Source organism: Salvelinus namaycush, unplaced genomic scaffold (genome assembly GCF_016432855.1).
Source record: "Salvelinus namaycush isolate Seneca unplaced genomic scaffold, SaNama_1.0 Scaffold724, whole genome shotgun sequence".
NCBI lineage: Eukaryota > Metazoa > Chordata > Actinopteri > Salmoniformes > Salmonidae > Salvelinus > Salvelinus namaycush.
Genome location: NW_024061447.1, coordinates 69394 through 87963, shown reverse-complemented (window position 1 = coordinate 87963; position 18570 = coordinate 69394). Strand labels below are relative to the sequence as shown.

The window sequence follows — 18570 nt, the reverse complement described above, 5'->3', positions numbered from 1 at the left end:
CCTCAAAGCGAGCATGAAAGGCATTTTGCTCGTCCCCATGAAGTCAGACATGTCCGTGGTAAGGACAACTTGGTTTATGATTTTCTTTCAAGGGTGAGCAGTCATGTGTTAGCCAGTGTGTGACCTTGACACACATTTTAACTGCGTGTTTTTCCGTATTGAAGATGAGTTTTCTTTTAGTTGGGCTCGTCCAACTAAAAAAAAGAGAGTTACAGAAGAGAGTTACAGAAATGTACAAAGATTTTTTAATTTACCTCGGTTTTTCAAAAACTTTAGACTTTTAGGTAACTATAAGAAAGAAAAGATAAGAACAGTTTATATATATAAACAAAAACAGTTTTTATGAGAGACCGCAAGTCTCCCAACATTACTGGACAAAAACAAAGTGGACTGGGTTCAATTGAGTTCAACTCAAGAACTGCCGGTAAACCTGTCATGGCCCTGATCCAACCAGTTCCCATCACCATGACTGTCTGGGTGCATCCCCAATGGAGCCCTATTCCCTATATAAGTCACTGTTTCTAGAAGTAGTGTACTATGGAGGGAATAGAGTGCCATTTTTGACACAGACTCAGTTTACTTAACTTGACCCTGTTCCTGCTCCCCACTCACTCCTCCCTCTCAGTTTACTTAACTTGACCCTGGTTCTGCTCCCCACTCACTCCTCCCTCTCAGTTAAACAAATAGAGACGTCCGTTCACTATCAGTTCGTTGGTAAACACCACCATGAGTGTCCTCATCTACGTGTCCAGAAATACATATTCAGGACTTCGTTATTCCTCCTCCTCAGACCCCTCCCCTTATTCTGGACCACTCCTTGGTCTGAACTGGTTTTGATCATGTGTGTCGTCCCAGTGATTGAGAAGTGAACAAGAGGTTTTTTAACCCATAGATCCTGATGAAATGTGGGATGATTCATTAAGTGGGAAGCAACCAAGGAGGAGGAGTGATGAGGAGGAGTGAGGCTTGACATGACTAGGGGGATGGGTGAATTCTGAATCAGTGTGTATTTAAGGTTAAGCAATATTCAGACCTCCAGTTCCATTAGCAAGCTGTGATTGTGATATGAAGATGCAGAAGTCTGTCTCTGTCGTTCCTCTGCTGTTGCTCCTCTGTCTGTCTGGGGTAGGGGTCACCAAAGGTCAAGGTGTAGAGGTCACTAAAGCTGTAGATTTCAAGACAGAATTCGAGGTCAAAACACCAGCAGACAGAAAAACAGATGGACAGACAGACTCTGAGCCGGACCTCTGGGCTGAGCTGAGAGCGCTGAGAGACATGGGGGTGGCACAGAGAGTAGAAAAGAGAGAGGCTGTCATGCAAAGTCAACTGGAGGACGTGAAGACACAGAAATCAGGTAATAAGAGTTGCCACAATGCAAAAAAAATGTAATCTTACCTAGAGTTATAATAACGTTAAAATGACTTGTTTTGAGTCGGTCTCACTTTCCCAGAAAATGTATTTACTTGTTTTTAGTTCATTTCTCTTACCCAGAAAATCAAGTTGATTTGTTTTAAGATATTCTGACCTGTTTCAAGCCTTTTTTATGTTAAAGTCAGCAACATGATCTGCCATTATTTGCCAGTGCACTAGACAATTTGTCTTGGTTAGACATCTTATTAATTTATCTTACCCCACTTGTATCGAGGATTTAGGCTAAAATAAGCAAAATGATCTGCAAAATGATCACACATGAATCATATCATGTATGCAGGTCATGTGTTGTTTTGAGGCAGCAGTAAAAACACACTGACAGGACAGTTCCTTTTATGGCCACTAGGTGATAATCTGGTGTCACAGATGCAGGACTGAAGACTAGTCTTCATTCTGAAATGACTCTGGTCTTCTTCAGAAGTAGTGCAGTAGTCTACAGGGTTCAGAACTCACATTTTTAAACACATCTTATCACTCATATCATGAAGTTTCACATGTGTTTGGTTACATAGTGTCCAATGTTCTTCTTAGTGATAAAACAGCAAACATTAAGAGTGTTTACATATCAGACCCACATATATAATAAATATACTATAATATACTATATTCATATGCTTTTAGTACTCACACATGAATCATATCATGTATGCAGGTCGTGTGTTGTTTTGAGCCAGCAGTAAAAACAACACTGACAGGACAGTTCCTCTTATAGCCACTAGGTGGTAAACTTGTGTCACAGACGCTTGACTAGAACAAGGATTCCCAAACCTGGTCCTCGGGACCAAGGGGTGCGCTAGCCTATGCCTCCACCCAGGGGAGCAACTTTGGTTTTACATAACCTTAGAATGTTTTGGGGAATTGAAAGATAATTTCCTACATTTCCACACAATCTAATATGACCCATGACCCTTCTAGCCGTCTCCAGAACAACAATCTAATATGACCCATGACCCTTCTAGCCGTCTCTATAACAACACTCTAATATGACCCATGACCCTTCTAGCCGTCTCTAGAACAACAATCTAATATGACCCATGACCCTTCTAGCCGTCTCTATATAGAACAACAATCTAATATGACCTATGACCCTTCTAGCCGTCTCTAGAACAACAATCTAATATGACCCATGACCCTTCTAGCCGTCTCTATATAGAACAACAATCTAATATGACCCATGACCCTTCTAGCCATGTCTATATGGAACAACAATCTAATATGACCCATGACCCTTCTAGCCGTCTCTAGAACAACAATCTAATATGACCCATGACCCTTCTAGCCATGTCTATATAGAACAACAATCTAATATGACCCATGACCCTTCTAGCCGTCTCTAGAACAACAATCTAATATGACCCATGACCCTTCTAGCCATGTCTATATAGAACAACAATCTAATATGACCCATGACCCTTCTAGCCGTCTCTAGAACAACAATCTAATATGACCCATGACCCTTCTAGCCGTCTCTAGAACAACAATCTAATATGACCCATGACCCTTCTAGCCGTCTCTAGAACAACAATCTAATATGACCCATGACCCTTATAGCCGTCTCTATATAGAACAACAATCTACTATGACCCATGACCCTTCTAGCCGTCTCTAGAACAACAATCTAATATGACCCATGACCCTTATAGCCGTCTCTATATAGAACAACAATCTACTATGACCCATGACCCTTCTAGCCGTCTCTAGAACAACAATCTACTATGACCCATGACCCTTCTAGCCGTCTCTAGAACAACAATCTAATATGACCCATGACCCTTCTAGCTGTCTCTAGAACAACAATCTAATATGACCTATGACCCTTATAGCCGTCTCTAGAACAACAATCTAATATGACCCATGACCCTTCTAGCCGTCTCTAGAACAACAATCTAATATGACCCATGACCCTTCTAGCCGTCTCTAGAACAACAATCTAATATGACCCATGACCCTTCTAGCTGTCTCTAGAACAACAATCTAATATGACCTATGACCCTTATAGCCGTCTCTAGAACAACAATCTAATATGACCCATGACCCTTCTAGCCGTCTCTAGAACAACAATCTAATATGACCCATGACCCTTATAGCCGTCTCTAGAACAACAATCTAATATGACCCATGACCCTTCTAGCCGTCTCTAGAACAACAATCTAATATGACCTATGACCCTTCTAGCCGTCTCTATATAGAACAACAATCTAATATGACCCATTACCCTTCTAGCCGTCTCTATATAGAACAACAATCTAATGACCTATGACCCTTCTAGCCGTCTCTATATAGAACAACAATCTAATATGACCTATGACCCTTCTAGCCGTCTCTATATAGAACAACAATCTAATATGACCTATGACCCTTATAGCCGTCTCTATATAGAACAACAATCTAATATGACCTATGACCCTTCTAGCCGTCTCTATATAGAACAACAATCTAATATGACCCATGACCCTTCTAGCCGTCTCTATATAGAACAACAATCTAATATGACCTATGACCCTTTTGCCGTCTCTATATAGAACAACAATCTAATATGACCCATGACCCTTCTAGCCGTCTCTAGAACAACAATCTAATATGACCCATGACCCTTCTAGCCGTCTCTATATAGAACAACAATCTAATATGACCATGACCCTTCTAGCCGTCTCTATATAGAACAACAATCTAATATGACCCATGACCCTTCTAGCCGTCTCTAGAACAACAATCTAATATGACCCATGACCCTTATAGCCGTCTCTATATAGAACAACAATCTAATGACCTATGACCCTTCTAGCTGTCTCTTTATAGAACAACAAAAAATAAGCTAAAATGCCCACAGTCATCAAGCTATGTTAGAGATCATTATTACATACTGTATGTTTAAGTGATTGATAAGAATTAACTAGATCAAAGGGTAAATAAATTATCAATATTGCGTTGCATCTTTAACCAGTAGTCTAACAAATGAACAACTCTTACAAATATAGGACAAAGACTTAAAGGAATACTTCAGGATGTTGGCAATGAGGCCCTTTATCTAAACTACCTCTAAATGCCTTGATACTGGACACAGGAACATAAACATGATATCCACAAGGTCATCTGGGAAGCAGCTAAAGGGCCTTATCACCAAAATCCAAAAGTATCCCTTGAACTTTTGATTGTCTTTATTAAGACATCCTCTGTATCAAGTTTAATCCAGAACGCCTAGCAGTGGCGTGTATTCCTGGATGCAGAGGAAAGATGGTTTATTTATTTTATATTTGTCTCTCTGTGTTTCAAAAATGTCCTTCAATTCTCAAGATGATGAATGTATCTCACCGGAAAAAGCATCTGAGCAAACAAAACAGCGCGACTTAGTCTCAGTTTGTGTAGCGTATCTATCTGACGCTGTCTGGTCAGAAAGAGTATGACATTGTTGTCGACCATAGCATTGAATGCAAGAGAAGCCAACGAGCATTTGGCCTCCCTTGATAAAAAATGAATAAATGAATAGCCAATCAGTGTTGAGCTAAACTGAGTGAGCTCAGCTGTGAATGGTCCTGGCTAAACAACCAAAAAAAGTGTCAAGGGAAGCAAGTTTGGATTTGGCTTCAGACCAATCACATCAGCCAAAACATCATCATTGACAGAAATAATTTGAATGCATCTTGTTGTGTTGTTGTCTAGCGAGCTAATATAGTTCCTTTACTAAATTAGCCATAGATGGAGATAGGGATTTGGACTTGAGTTTTACTTAATTCTCCGTACAGGCCAATGATTATAACAGCAATTCTGATCCAACCATTAATTCATCCATTGGCTGAGAGGATGGAAGTTCAACATGTAGGTAGATGTAGTATGCTAATGTTAACTAGCCCATGAAAGGAAGTTAGGCTAGCGAGCAAGCATTTTAGATAGCCTAGGACAACAAAAACTAAAATGGTGTCCTGTATGACAGAGTCATAGACGTGTAGGATACATGAAAGAGGAGGATGGCATTGGTGTTTCTCTACAAGTAGGGTGAGTCAACATCTGTTTTCTACTTGCACACACACACACACACACACACACACACACACACACACACACACACACACACACACACACACACACACACACACACACACACACACACACACACACACACACACACACACTGTATTAGACTAAGCAGAGGTGATTTGATGATGTTGAAATGTTAAAGTTGAAATGGTGCTGGAATAGTGGAGGCAGCTCCTGTTGTCTTTGTGACTTGCTGTAACTCTGTGGTTCTAAATCAATAGTTGTTTAGTAGTCAGAAAATGTCAGAAACATGACCTTGCTTGACCATGCTGTAGGTCATGTAACTGTTTGTTACATGTAATATGTTTAGAGGACTTCACCAGACAGATGTTGCTCTCTGGTTTTGTGATGAAACAAAGGTGACAAATTTATTCTGCCACTGTGTCCTCTAATTGTCTCGGCCTTTAGGCATATATATCACGTTCGCAAGGCATATAAATTAACAGGTTACAGAGCAAACAACGTAATTATCACAACACATTTTTTTTCTGGATTGTCTTCGCCAGTGATTTGACCCACTACTGCTAACAGGGCCGCCTGGACGACAGACCCCCACCAGTCTAGTACATAACTGAACTCACTCCCAGACCCCCACCAGTCTAGTACATAACTGAACTCTCTCCCCAACCCCCACCAGTCTAGTACAAAACTGAACTCTCTCCCTGACCCCCACCAGTCTAGTACATAACTGAACTCTTTCCCTAACCCCCACCAGTCTAGTACATAACTCAACTCACTCCCAGACCCCCACCAGTCTAGTACATAACTCAACTCACTCCCAGACCCCCACCAGTCTAGTACATATCTCAACTCTCTCCCCAACCCCCACCAGTCTAGTACATAACTCAACTCACTCCCAGACCCCCACCAGTCTAGTACATAACTGAACTCTCTCCCCAACCCCCACCAGTCTAGTACATAACTCAACTCACTCCCAGACCCCCACCAGTCTAGTACATAACTCAACTCTCTCCCCAACCCCCATCAGTCTAGTACATAACTCAACTCACTCCCAGACCCCCACCAGTCTAGTACATAACTCAACTCTCTCCCCAACCCCCACCAGTCTAGCTCATAACTCAACTCTCTCCCTGACCCCCACCAGTCTAGTACATAACTCAACTCTCTCCCCAACCCCCACCAGTCTAGCTCATAACTCAACTCTCTCCCAGACCCCCACCAGTCTAGTACACAACTCAACTCTCTCCCTGACCCCCAACAGTCCAGTGGTGTACTTAAGCAAAATTAATTTAAAGTACTACTTAAGTCGTTTTTTAGGGTATCTGTACTGTACCATGCATATTTTTGCCAACTTTTACTTCACTACCTTCCTAAAGTACTTTTTACTCCATACATTTTTCCTGACAGCCAAAAGTATTCGTTACATTTTGAAAGGAAAATGGTCTAATTCACACACTTATCAAGAGAACATCTCTGGTCATCCCTGACCTCTGATCTGGCAGAACACAAACACTCACTAAACACACTTATCAAGAGAACATCTCTGGTCATCCCTGACCTCTGATCTGGCAGAACACAAACACTCACTAAACACAAATGCTTCGTTTGTAAATTATGGTTGAGTGTTGGAGCTTGCACCCGGCAATCCGTCAATTTAAAAAAAAAAAAACTAGAGAATTGTGATAAGTACATTTGAACATATCCATTTACTTTTGATACTTAATAAGTATATTTAAAACCAAATACTTTTAGGGTTTTATTCAAGTAATATTTTACTGAGTCATTTTCTATTAAGGTATCTATACTTTTACTCAAGTATGACAATTTAATACTTTTTCCACCGCTGCACGAGTCTTAACTCAACTCTCTCCCTGAGCCCCACCAGTCTAGTATATAACTCAACTCTCTCCCTGACCCCCACCAGTCTAGTATATAACTCAACTCTCTCCCTGCCCCATCAGTCTAGAACATAACTTAACTCTCTCCCTGACCCACACCAGTCTAGTACATAACTTAACTCTCTCCCTGACCCCCACCAGTCTAGTGTCACGATCGTCTATGGGTGAGAGAGAGGACCAAGGCGCAGCGTGTGAAAAATACATCTTCTCTTTATTAGAAGAAGAACAACGAAACAAAACAACAAACAGACGAACGTGAAGCTATCAAAGACTAAGTGCAAACATGCAACATAGACACAGACAATTACCCACCAAACCCCAATGCCTATGACTGCCTTAAATATGGCTCTCAATCAGAGACAATGAACCACAGCTGCCTCTAATTGAGAACCAATCTAGGCAGCCATAGACATAACTAGACAACTACACTAGACACTACAAAAACACATACATTCCCCATGTCACACCCTGACCTAACTAAAAAACATAAAGAAAACAAAGAATACTAAGGCCAGGGCATGACATCTAGTAAATAACTTAACTCTCTCCCCGACCCCCAACAGTCTAGTACATAACTTAACTCTCTCCCTGACCCCCATCAGTCTAGTACATAACTTAACTCTCTCACCGACCCCCACCAGTCTAGTACATAACTTAACTCTCTCCCTGACCCCCATCAGTCTAGTACATAACTTAACTCTCTCACCGACCCCCACCAGTCTAGTACATTACTCAACTCTTTCACCAACCCCCACCAGTCTAGTACATAACTTAACTATCTCCCCGACCCCCACCAGTCTAGTACATAACTTAACTATCTCCCCGACCCCCACCAGTCTAGTACATAACTCAACTCTCTCCCTGACCCCCACCAGTCTAGTACATAACTCAACTCTCTCCCTGACCCCCACCAGTCTAGTACATAACTCAACTCTCTCCCTGACCGATACCAGTCTAGTACATAACTCAACTCTCCCCCTGACCCCCACCAGTCTAGTACATAACTCAACTCTCTCCCCGACCCCCACCAGTCTAGTACATAACTGAACTATTTCCCTGACCCCCACCAGTCTAGTACATAACTTAACTCTTTCCCTGACCCCCACCCGCATAGTACATAACTTAACTCTCTCCCTGACCCCCACCAGTCTAGTACATAACTCAACTCTCTCCCTGACCCCCACCAGTCTAGTACATAACTTAACTCTTTCCCTGACCCCCACCAGTCTAGTACATAACTCAACTCTCTCCCAGACCCCCAACAGTCTAGTACATAACTAAACTCTCTCCCTGACCCCCACCAGTCTAGTACATAACTCAACTCACTCCCTGACCCCCACCAGTCTAGTACATAACTCAACTCTCTCACTGACCCCCAGCAGTCTAGTACATAACTTAACTCTCTCCCTGACCCCCACCAGTCTAGTTCATAACTCAACTCTCTCCCTGACCCCCACCAGTCTAGTACATAACTCAACTCTCTCCCAGACCCCCAACAGTATAGTACATAACTAAACTCTCTCCCTGACCCCCACCAGTCTAGTACATAACTCAACTCACTCCCTGACCCCCACCAGTCTAGTACATAACTCAACTCTCTCACTGACCCCCACCAGTCTAGTACATAACTGAACTTTTTATGGCTGCAGGGGCAGTATTGAGTAGCTCTGATTAAAGGTGCCCATTTCAAACGGCCTCGTACTCAATTCTTGCTCGTACAAAATGCATATTATTATTACTATTGGATAGAAAACACTCTCTAGTTTCTAAAACCGTTTGAATTATATCTGTGAGTCAAACAGAACTCATTTGGCACAAACTTCCTGACCAGGAAGTGGAAAGTCTGAAATCGAGGCTCTGTTCTTCTTCCTGCCTATAAATGGGCATGATACGTAAGAGTATACGTGCACTTCATAGATCTTCCCCTGGATGTCAAGAGGCTGTGAGAGAAGAAATTTAGTGTTTATCTTGGTCTGAAGTGGAATACAAGCTCTTTGTATGACGTGTCCCTCATTTCCGGTACTCTGGGGAGCGCGAGGTGGACAGTGGGATTGCCTTCTGTTTAGCTGCCGTTATAGGCGACTACTATCTCCGGCTTTGAATTTATTTGATACATGTGACCATATCATCGTAAAGTATGTTTTTTCAATATAGTTTAATCAGATTATTGAAATTTTCGGGAGTTTTGCCGTGTTCCGTTCTCTGACTTTGTTGACGTTGGAGAGATCCGTGCCACTTGGCTAGTGCCCATGCTAAATCAAGAGGGATATTTGCCGTTCCAGATCCAAACAACGACTGTTCTGGACAAAGGACACCTTGTCCAACATTCTGACGGAAGATCACCAAAAGTAAGAAACATTTTATGATGCTATTTCTAATATCTGTCGTGCATGTGAACTGGTCGTCGGCGCCCAAGTGTTTCTGGCTATTGTGGCTACGCTAATATAACGCTACATTTTGTTTTCGCTGTAAAACATTTAATAAATCGGAAATATTGTCTGGAATCACAAGATGCCTGTCTTTCAATTGCTGTACACTATGTCTTTTTCAGAAATGTTTTATGATGAGTAATTAGGTATTTGACGTTGGTGTCTGTAAATATTATGGCTGCTTTCGGTGCAATTTCTGATTGTAGCTGAAATGTAAACTATGATTTATACCTGAAATATGCAAATTTTTCGAACAAAACATATGCTATACAATAAATATGTTATCAGACTGTCATCTGATGAAGTTGTTTCTTGGTTAGTGGCTATTTATATGTTTATTTGGTCGAGTTTGTGATAGCTACTGATGGAGTAAAAAAGTGGTGGAGTAAAAAAGTGGTGTCTTTTGCTAACGTGGTTAGCTAATAGATTTACATATTGTGTCTTCCCTGTAAAACATTTAAAAAATCGGACATGTTGGCTGGATTCACAAGATGTGTACCTTTCATATGCTGTATTGGACTTGTTAATGTGTGAAAGTTAAATATTTAAAAAAATATATATTTTGAATTTCGCGCCCTGCACTTGAGCTGGATGTTGTCATAAGTGTACCGACGTCGGGCTGCAGCCCAAACAGGTTAACCAACAGTGCAGTTCAAGAAGAAATAAATATTTAGCAAGTAGACTAAAATAAAAAGAAATAATAAAAAGTAACACAATAAGAATAAGAATAATGAGGCTATATACAGGGGGCACCGGTACTGAGTCAGTGTGCAGGGGTACAGGCTATTTGAGGTAATCTGTACATGTAGGTGATTTTATGAATTGTTCAGCAGTCTAACGGCTTAAAGGTAGAAGCTGTTGGGGAGCCTTTTGGTCCTAGACGTGGTGCCCCGGTACCGCTTGCCATGCGGTAGCAGAGAAAACAGTCTATAACTTGGTTGACTGGAGTCTCTGACAATTTTATGGGCTTCCTCTTACACCGCCTATTATATAGGTCCTGGATGGCAGGAAGCTTGGCACCAGTGATGTACTGGACCGTTCGCACTACCCCTGTAGCACCTTACGGTCAGATGCTGAGCAGTTGCCATACCAGGCGGGGATGCAACCGGTCAGGATGCTCTCGATGGTGCAGCTGTAGATCCTTTTTTCAGTCTCCTGAGGGAGAAAAGGTTTTGTCGTGCCCTCTTCACGACTGTCTTCGTATGTTTGGACCATGATAGTTCGTTGGTGATGTGGACACCAAGGAACTTGAAACTCTCGACCAGCTCCACTACAGCCCCGTCGATTTTAATGGGGGCCTGATCGACCTGCCTTTTCCTGTAGTCCACGATCAGCTCCTTTGTCTTGCTCACATTGAGGGAGAGGTTGTTGCCCTGGCACCACACGGCCAGGTCTCTGACATCCTCCCTATAGGCCATTTCATCGTTGTTGGTGATCAGGCCTACCACTGTTGTGTCGTCAGCAAACTTAATGATGGTGTTGGAGTCGTGTTTGGCCACGCAGTCGTGGGTGAACAGGAAATACAGGAGAAGACATGAGTACACACCCCTGAGGGGCCCCAGTATTGAGGATCAGCGTGGAAGACGTGTTGTTGCCTACTCTTACCACCTGGGGGTGGTCCGTCAAGAATTCCTGGATCCAGTTGCAGAGGGAGGTGTTTAGTCCCAGAGTCCTTAGCTTTGTGATGAGCTTTGTGGGCACTATGGTGTTGAACGCTGAGCTGTAGTCGATGACCAGCATTCTCACAAAGATGTTCCTTTTGTCCAGGTGAGAAAGGGCGGTGTGGCATGCGATTGAGATTGTATCATCTGTGGATCTGTTGGGGCGGTATGCAAATTGGAGTGGGTCTACAGTGTCCAGGAGGATGCTGTTGATATGAGCCATGACCAGCCTTTCAAAACACTTCATGGCTACCGACGTGAGTGCCACGGGGCGGTAATCATTTTGGCAGGTTACCTTTGCTTCCTTTGGGCACAGGGACTATGGTGGTCTGCTTGAAACATGTTGGTATTACAGACTCAGTCAGGGAGAAGTTGAACATGTCAGTGAAGACACCTGACAGTTGGTCCGCACATGCTTTGAGTACACTTCCTGGTAATCTGTCTGGCCCAGCGGCTTTGTGAATTTTGACCTGTTTAAAGGTTTTGTTTACATCGGCTGCCGAGAGCATTATCACACAGTCATCTTGTGACAGGTACTGAGATATGTTTTGATAATGTAAGGTATTGACATTTGCAGGGCTAGTAAAATAACATGCAACTGGAAGCAGACAGTAAATATCTGTCTCAAAGCAGGACAATGATGTGATCGCCTGTGAATGTACTTTACTGTAGCCTAACTGTCCATCTGTGGACAGGCACTAATGTCAGTTAAGTTGTGATGGTGTCATGCATCTGTCTGTTGTATATTCAGTGTGTCAATGATTGATCGTAATATGCCTTTAATGGAAATGACTGAGAGTATATATTATATTTTATATTGGTCTTATGTTAGAGTAGGAGAAGGTGGGGAGGGTTTAGAAGTCGGTTACCCAATTCAACAGATCTGATGCTATATGTCAGGAAGAGAGAGCGAGAGGAGCAGAGAGAGAGGAGTAGAGAGGAGCAGAGAGAGGGAAGAGAGAGAGGAGTAGAGAAGAGCAGAGAGAGATGGGACAGAGAGGAGGGGAGGGGACAGAGCATAGCCGCAGGAAGTAGGGGTGCTGAGAGTGCTGAAGAACCCCCTGACAAATCTGAATAAAAAACTAATATATACACTACCATTCAAAAGTTTGTGGTCACTTAGAAATGTCCTTGTTTTTGAAAGAAAAGCAAAAAAATTGGACCATTAAAATAACATGAAATTTATCAGAAATACAGTGCAGACATTGTTAATGTTGTAAATGACTATTGTAGCTGGAAATGGCTGATTTTTTATGGAATATCTACATTGGCGTACAGAGGCCCATTATCAGCAACCATCACTCCTGTATTCCAAATGCACGTTGTGTTAGCTAATCCAAGTTTAGCACTTTAAAAGGATAATTGATCATTAGAAAACCCTTTTGCAATTATGTTAGCACAGCTGAAAACTGTTGTCCTGGTTAAAGAAGCATTAAAACTGGCCATCTTTAGACTTGTTGAGTATCTGGAGCATCACATTTGTGGGTTCGATTACAGGCTCAAAATGGCAAGAAACAAAGAACTTTCTTCTGAAACTCGTCAGTCTATTCTTGTTCTGAGAAATTAAGGCTATTCCATGCGAGAAATTGCCAAGAAACTGAAGGTCTCATACAACGCTGTGTACTACTCCCTTCACGGAACAGGTCAAACTGTCTCTATCCAGAACAGATAGAGGAGTGGGAGGCCCCGGTGCACAACTGAGCAAGAGGGAAAGTACATTAGAGTGTCTAGTTTGAGAAACAGATGCCTCACAAGTCCTCAACTGGCAGCTTAATTAAATAGTACCCGCAAAACACCAGTCTCAGCGTCAACAGTGAAGAGGAGACTCCGGGATGCTGGCCTTCTAGGCAGAGTTGCAAAGAAAAATACATTTCTCTGACTGGCCAGTAAAAAGAAAAGATTAAGATGGGCAAAAGAACACAGACACTGGACAGAGAAACTACCTAGAAGGCCAGCAACCTGGAGTCGCCTCTTCACTGTTGACGTTGAGACTGGTGTTTTGCGGGTACTATTTAATAAAGCTGCCAGTTGATGACTTGTGAGGCGTCTGTTCTTGTTGACCATTCATGCTAATGTTGGGTTTTTGAGCTAGTGCCCAATAGACTCCCATTCAATCCTTGAAAGACTTCTCTCCTTGTCCCAGAATCACCCAGAATGCACCATGCGTCCCATGAATGTTGTATACGTTTTCCTTCCCATCTCCGCAAAAGTATTTCTGAAGTTGTGAATGTTAGATTCCACTCTGTGAGGCACATCGATCTGCAGGTTGAATATGGTGAGATTGTAGACTCCTAAATTGATAGTGCAGTTTGTTTAGGTGATTTAACAGCTAGTTAGCTACTTCACATGCTGATATTGTCTTTGGGATTATTGTGTGTAGATACGTTTAGATACCAGCCAGCCAGCCCAGACAGAGAGCATTGCATTGTGGATGTTGTAGTCGACTTGAGCTGCAACAGATTTCCTCAACGATTTTCCATCTTGATACCAACCTTATTATAACGCCAAAATGAAACATTTGTTCTCACATACAAGTATTATTTACAAGTATTATTTAACACTGTCAAGTAAAGGAATGAGTGGTGTAGATTTTCATCTTGTATTTCATGATTTTCTTCATTCTTTGGTTGAGTCAGTTTGTCGTTATGTGTCCTTGTTGATTGAAGGCCTAAGAAATTCCTTTAGGATTTATCTGGCATAGTTTACATTCACAGTCAGCTGTTTTATGCTCCGGTTACTTTCACATCGATGTGGGTATTTGAAGTCAGCATTGAAGTGTGTATTATGCATCTATTTCATTGGACTGTTCCACCAGTAGACTAAATGAGTCAATGTAGCCTCTGTATGATGAGGTTGAGTAGTACATTGTACATCCATTCCACAGACCTTTAAACCCAATATAAACCTAATATAAACCTAATATTGCAGTGATAATTCATGTCTGGGGGCATTAATTTATGTTAGTTTTTGCTGTTCTCCAAATAGTATTATAGAGTTTTTAAGAACAATAAATGAGCTTCAACTGGTGGGGTTATTTCTACCCACCCCATTTAGCCATACCCTAGGTTTAGCTGTATTTCTACACACCCCATTTAGCCATACCCTAGGTTTAGCTGTATTTCTACACATCCCATTTAGCCATACCCTAGGTTTAGCTGTATTTCTACACACCCCATTTAGCCATACCCTAGGTTTAGCTGTATTTCGACACACCCCATTTAGCCATACCCTAGGTTTAGCTTCTACACACCCAAACTACTTCAAGTGGCTATGGGACAGAGAAGAAGGGAAGGGAAGAAGAGTGGAAGAGAAGGGGAGGAGAGAAAGGGAGATGTCAACAGAGATGGGGCTGACAGACTATCATGCAGTCAACTGAATATCTTGTCATTACTGAATTCTCACCAGTGATGTCATCATAACCAGTAGCCTTTTCCACTCTTGGTTCGGCTCAGCTTGACCCTGACCTATGAAACTAATGATTGAAAAACAGACGAAAGCAAGTGTAATAAATTATAAATAAACTAATCTGCAAAGATATGGTTAACCTTTCCATGGAAGGGGAATGTGTGGACACATGGGTGCCAGGAAGGGGTGTGGCTGAAATAGAATCCACTAATTTGAAGGGGTGTCCACATACTTTTGTATATATGGTGTATGTACACATGGGTGTTGTTCCACCATACCAACGATAAGCCTGTCTTCCCCATCACATCATGAAAGGTCATGTTGATGTTCATTTAACCTCTGTCTCTCTCTTCCTCTGACTCCTCCCTTTCTCCTTTGTTTCTCTCTCTCTCTCTGTCTCTTTCTCTCTATCTCTCTGTCTCTGTCTCTCTCTTTCTCCTCAGATCTCCAGGCTCAAAGCGTCAGTCCACCAGGTAGGTAGAGTATAAATCTACAGTGATTATAGCAGTTCAATATTAGTCAACTTTATGGAGAAATTTAAGTCAACCCACATGGAGAAATTCATGTGTCCATACAAACCATTCTAAAACCCAATAACAAGTAGTGTTTTATGGAACTACTAATACTTGTCGACCACAAAGCATTACTGCTGTTAGAATAACAGAATCACTGTCATCATCTGTCCTCACCACTGTGTTTTCCTCTCTGCTGTTTACAGCTGAACTCTCAGTCAGACTGGTGAATGGGCGCAGTTCCTGTTCTGGGACAGTGGAAGTCTTCTATGAAGGAGAGTGGTCAGGTCTATGTCCTGGGTGGTGGAGCATGAAAGATGTTATGGTTGTGTGTAGAGAGCTGCGCTGTGGGAATGCTGTAGCTGTTTCTGAAGGACCTCTGGTTGAAGATGGAAGACGAGGAGTCGCCATTAAGAGTTGCAGGGGACATGAGTCTACTATTACAGAGTGTGGCTTCAGAGAAGGAGGACCTGGTTACTGTGACGGTAGAAATGATCATTATGTGATCTGTTCAGGTAAGAGACTGATCATTATGTGATCTGTTCAGGGATGAGACTGATCATTATGTGATCTGTTCAGGTAGGAGACTGATCATTATGTGATCTGTTCAGGGAAGAGACTGATCATTATGTGATCTGTTCAGGTAAGAGACTGATCATTATGTGATCTGTTCAGGTAAGAGACTGATCATTATGTGATCTGTTCAGGTAAGAGACTGATCATTATGTGATCTGTTCAGGTAAGAGACTGATCATTATGTGATCTGTTCAGGTAAGAGACTGATCATTATGTGATCTGTTCAGGGAAGAGACTGATCATTATGTGATCTGTTCAGGTAAGAGACTGATCATTATGTGATCTGTTCAGGTAAGAGACTGATCATTATGTGATCTGTTCAGGTAAGAGACTGATCATTATGTGATCTGTTCAGGTAAGAGACTGATCATTATGTGATCTGTTCAGGTAAGAGACTGATCATTATGTGATCTGTTCAGGTAAGAGACTGATCATTATGTGATCTGTTCAGGTAAGAGACTGGTCATTATGTGATCTGTTCAGGGAAGAGACTGGTCATTACGTGATCTGTTCAGGGAAGAGACTGGTCATTACGTGATCTGTTCAGGGAAGAGACTGGTCATTACGTGATCTGTTCAGGGAAGAGACTGATCATTATGTGATCTGTTCAGGTAAGAGACTGATCATTATGTGATCTGTTCAGGGAAGAGACTGGTCATTATGTGATCTGTTCAGGGAAGAGACTGGTCATTACGTGATCTGTTCAGGGAAGAGACTGGTCATTATGTGATCTGTTCAGGGAAGAGACTGGTCATTATGTGATCTGTTCAGGTAAGAGAATTGGTCATTACGTTATCTGTTCAGGGAAGAGACTGGTCATTATGTGATCTGTTCAGGGAAGAGACTGGTCATTATGTGATCTGTTCAGGTAAGAGTCTGGTCATTATGTGATCTGTTCAGGTAAGAGTCTGGTCATTATGTGATCTGTTCAGGGAAGAGACTGGTCATTATGTGATCTGTTCAGGTAAGAGACTGGTCATTACGTGATCTGTTCAAGGAAGAGACTGGTCATTATGTGATCTGTTCAGGGAAGAGACTTGTATTATCCAAGATTCATTTGTAGATTATTTTGCATGTATAACGTTTTATCCTTTTTAAAGGAGAGAGAGGGAGATGTCAACAGAGATGGGGCTGACAGACTAACATGCCGTCAACTCAATATCTTTTCATTACTGACTTCTCACCAGTGATGTCATCACAACCAGTAACCTTTTCCACTCTTCCACTCTTGGTTCGGCTCAGCTTGACCCTGACCTCTGAAATGAAGAATAAAAAAAAAACAGACAAAACCAAATGTATTAATTAAAAATAAACTAATCTGCAAAGAGTTGGAAGGGGAATGTGTTTACACATGGGTTTTGTTGCACCATACCAACGATAAGCCTGTCTTCCCATCACATCATGAAAGGTCATGTTGATGTTCATTTAACCTCTGTCTCTCTCTTCCTCTGACTCCTCCCTTTCTCCTCTGTCTCTCTCTTCCTCTGACTCCTCCCTTTCTCCTCTGTCTCTCTCTTCCTCTGACTCCTCCCTTTCTCCTCTGTCTCTCTCTTCCTCTGACTCCTCCCTTTCTCCTCTGTCTCTCTCTTCCTCTGACTCCTCCCTTTCTCCTCTGTCTCTCTCTTCCTCTGACTCCTCCCTTTCTCCTCTGTCTCTCTCTTCCTCTGACTCCTCCCTTTCTCCACTGTCTCTCTCTTCCTCTGACTCCTCCCTTTCTCCTCTGTCTCTCTCTTCCTCTGACTCCTCCCTTTCTCCTCTGTCTCTCTCTTCCTCTGACTCCTCCCTTTCTCCTTTGTTTCTCTCTATCTCTCTGTCTCTTTCTCCTCTATCTCTCTCATTCTCCTCAGATCTCCAGGCTCAAAGCGTCCGTCCACCAGGTAGGTAGAGTATAAATCTACAGTGATTATAGCAGTTCAATATTAGTCAACTTTATTATCCCACATGGAGAAATTCATGTGTCCATACAAACCATTCTAAACCCAATAACAAGTACTGTTTTATGGAACTACTAATACTTGTCAACCACAAAGCATTACTGCTGTTAGAATAACAGAATCACTGTCATCATCTGTCCTCACCACTGTGTTTTCCTCTCTGCTGTTTACAGCTGAACTCTCAGTCAGACTGGTGAATGGGACCACTTCCTGTTCTGGGACAGTGGAAGTCTTCAACAGAGGAGAGTGGTTCGGACTATGTCCTGGGTGGTGGGGCATGAAAGAGGCCAAGGTTGTCTGTAGAGAGCTGGACTGTGGGAATTTTGTAGATGTATCTAGAGGACCTCTGGTTGAAGATGGAAGAAGAATATATGTTAGCTGCAGTTTATATGGAGATGAGTCTATTGGACAGTGTTACAAAGATGAAGGAAGAAAGAACTGTGATGGTGAATATTATCATCATGTGACCTGTTCAGGTAAGAGACTGGTCATATTGAGAGATTTATTTGTACATTATACAATATTACCATGTATCATGTTTTATGTGTTTTTATTTCATTTAAATAGAGGGAGAGATGTCAGATGTATTTAAACATTATATTTGTGTTTGTCATATTGGTTTATGGGAGATGTTCATGGGCAGATCATTGTAGTTCAGATGGTACTGAAGTGAAGCTGCCTGATGGATGTCCAGCTGTTTATTTTCTATAAAGTGAAGTGAACTTATT

The 18570-nt window shown here is 42.0% G+C and overlaps 1 long non-coding RNA gene across 2 annotated transcripts; it reads left to right on the top strand.

Moving 5' to 3' along the window:
* The first annotated feature begins 16291 nt into the window (after positions 1-16291).
* LOC120042591 lies at positions 16292-16997 on the top strand. Of its 2 annotated transcripts, none has more exons than XR_005476172.1 (2): positions 16292-16679; positions 16777-16997. It is a non-coding gene; the product is annotated as an uncharacterized LOC120042591 (long non-coding RNA). The 2 variants fall into 2 exon arrangements; XR_005476171.1 differs by having other exon boundaries at positions 16713-16997.
* Positions 16998-18570: the final 1573 nt, after the last annotated feature.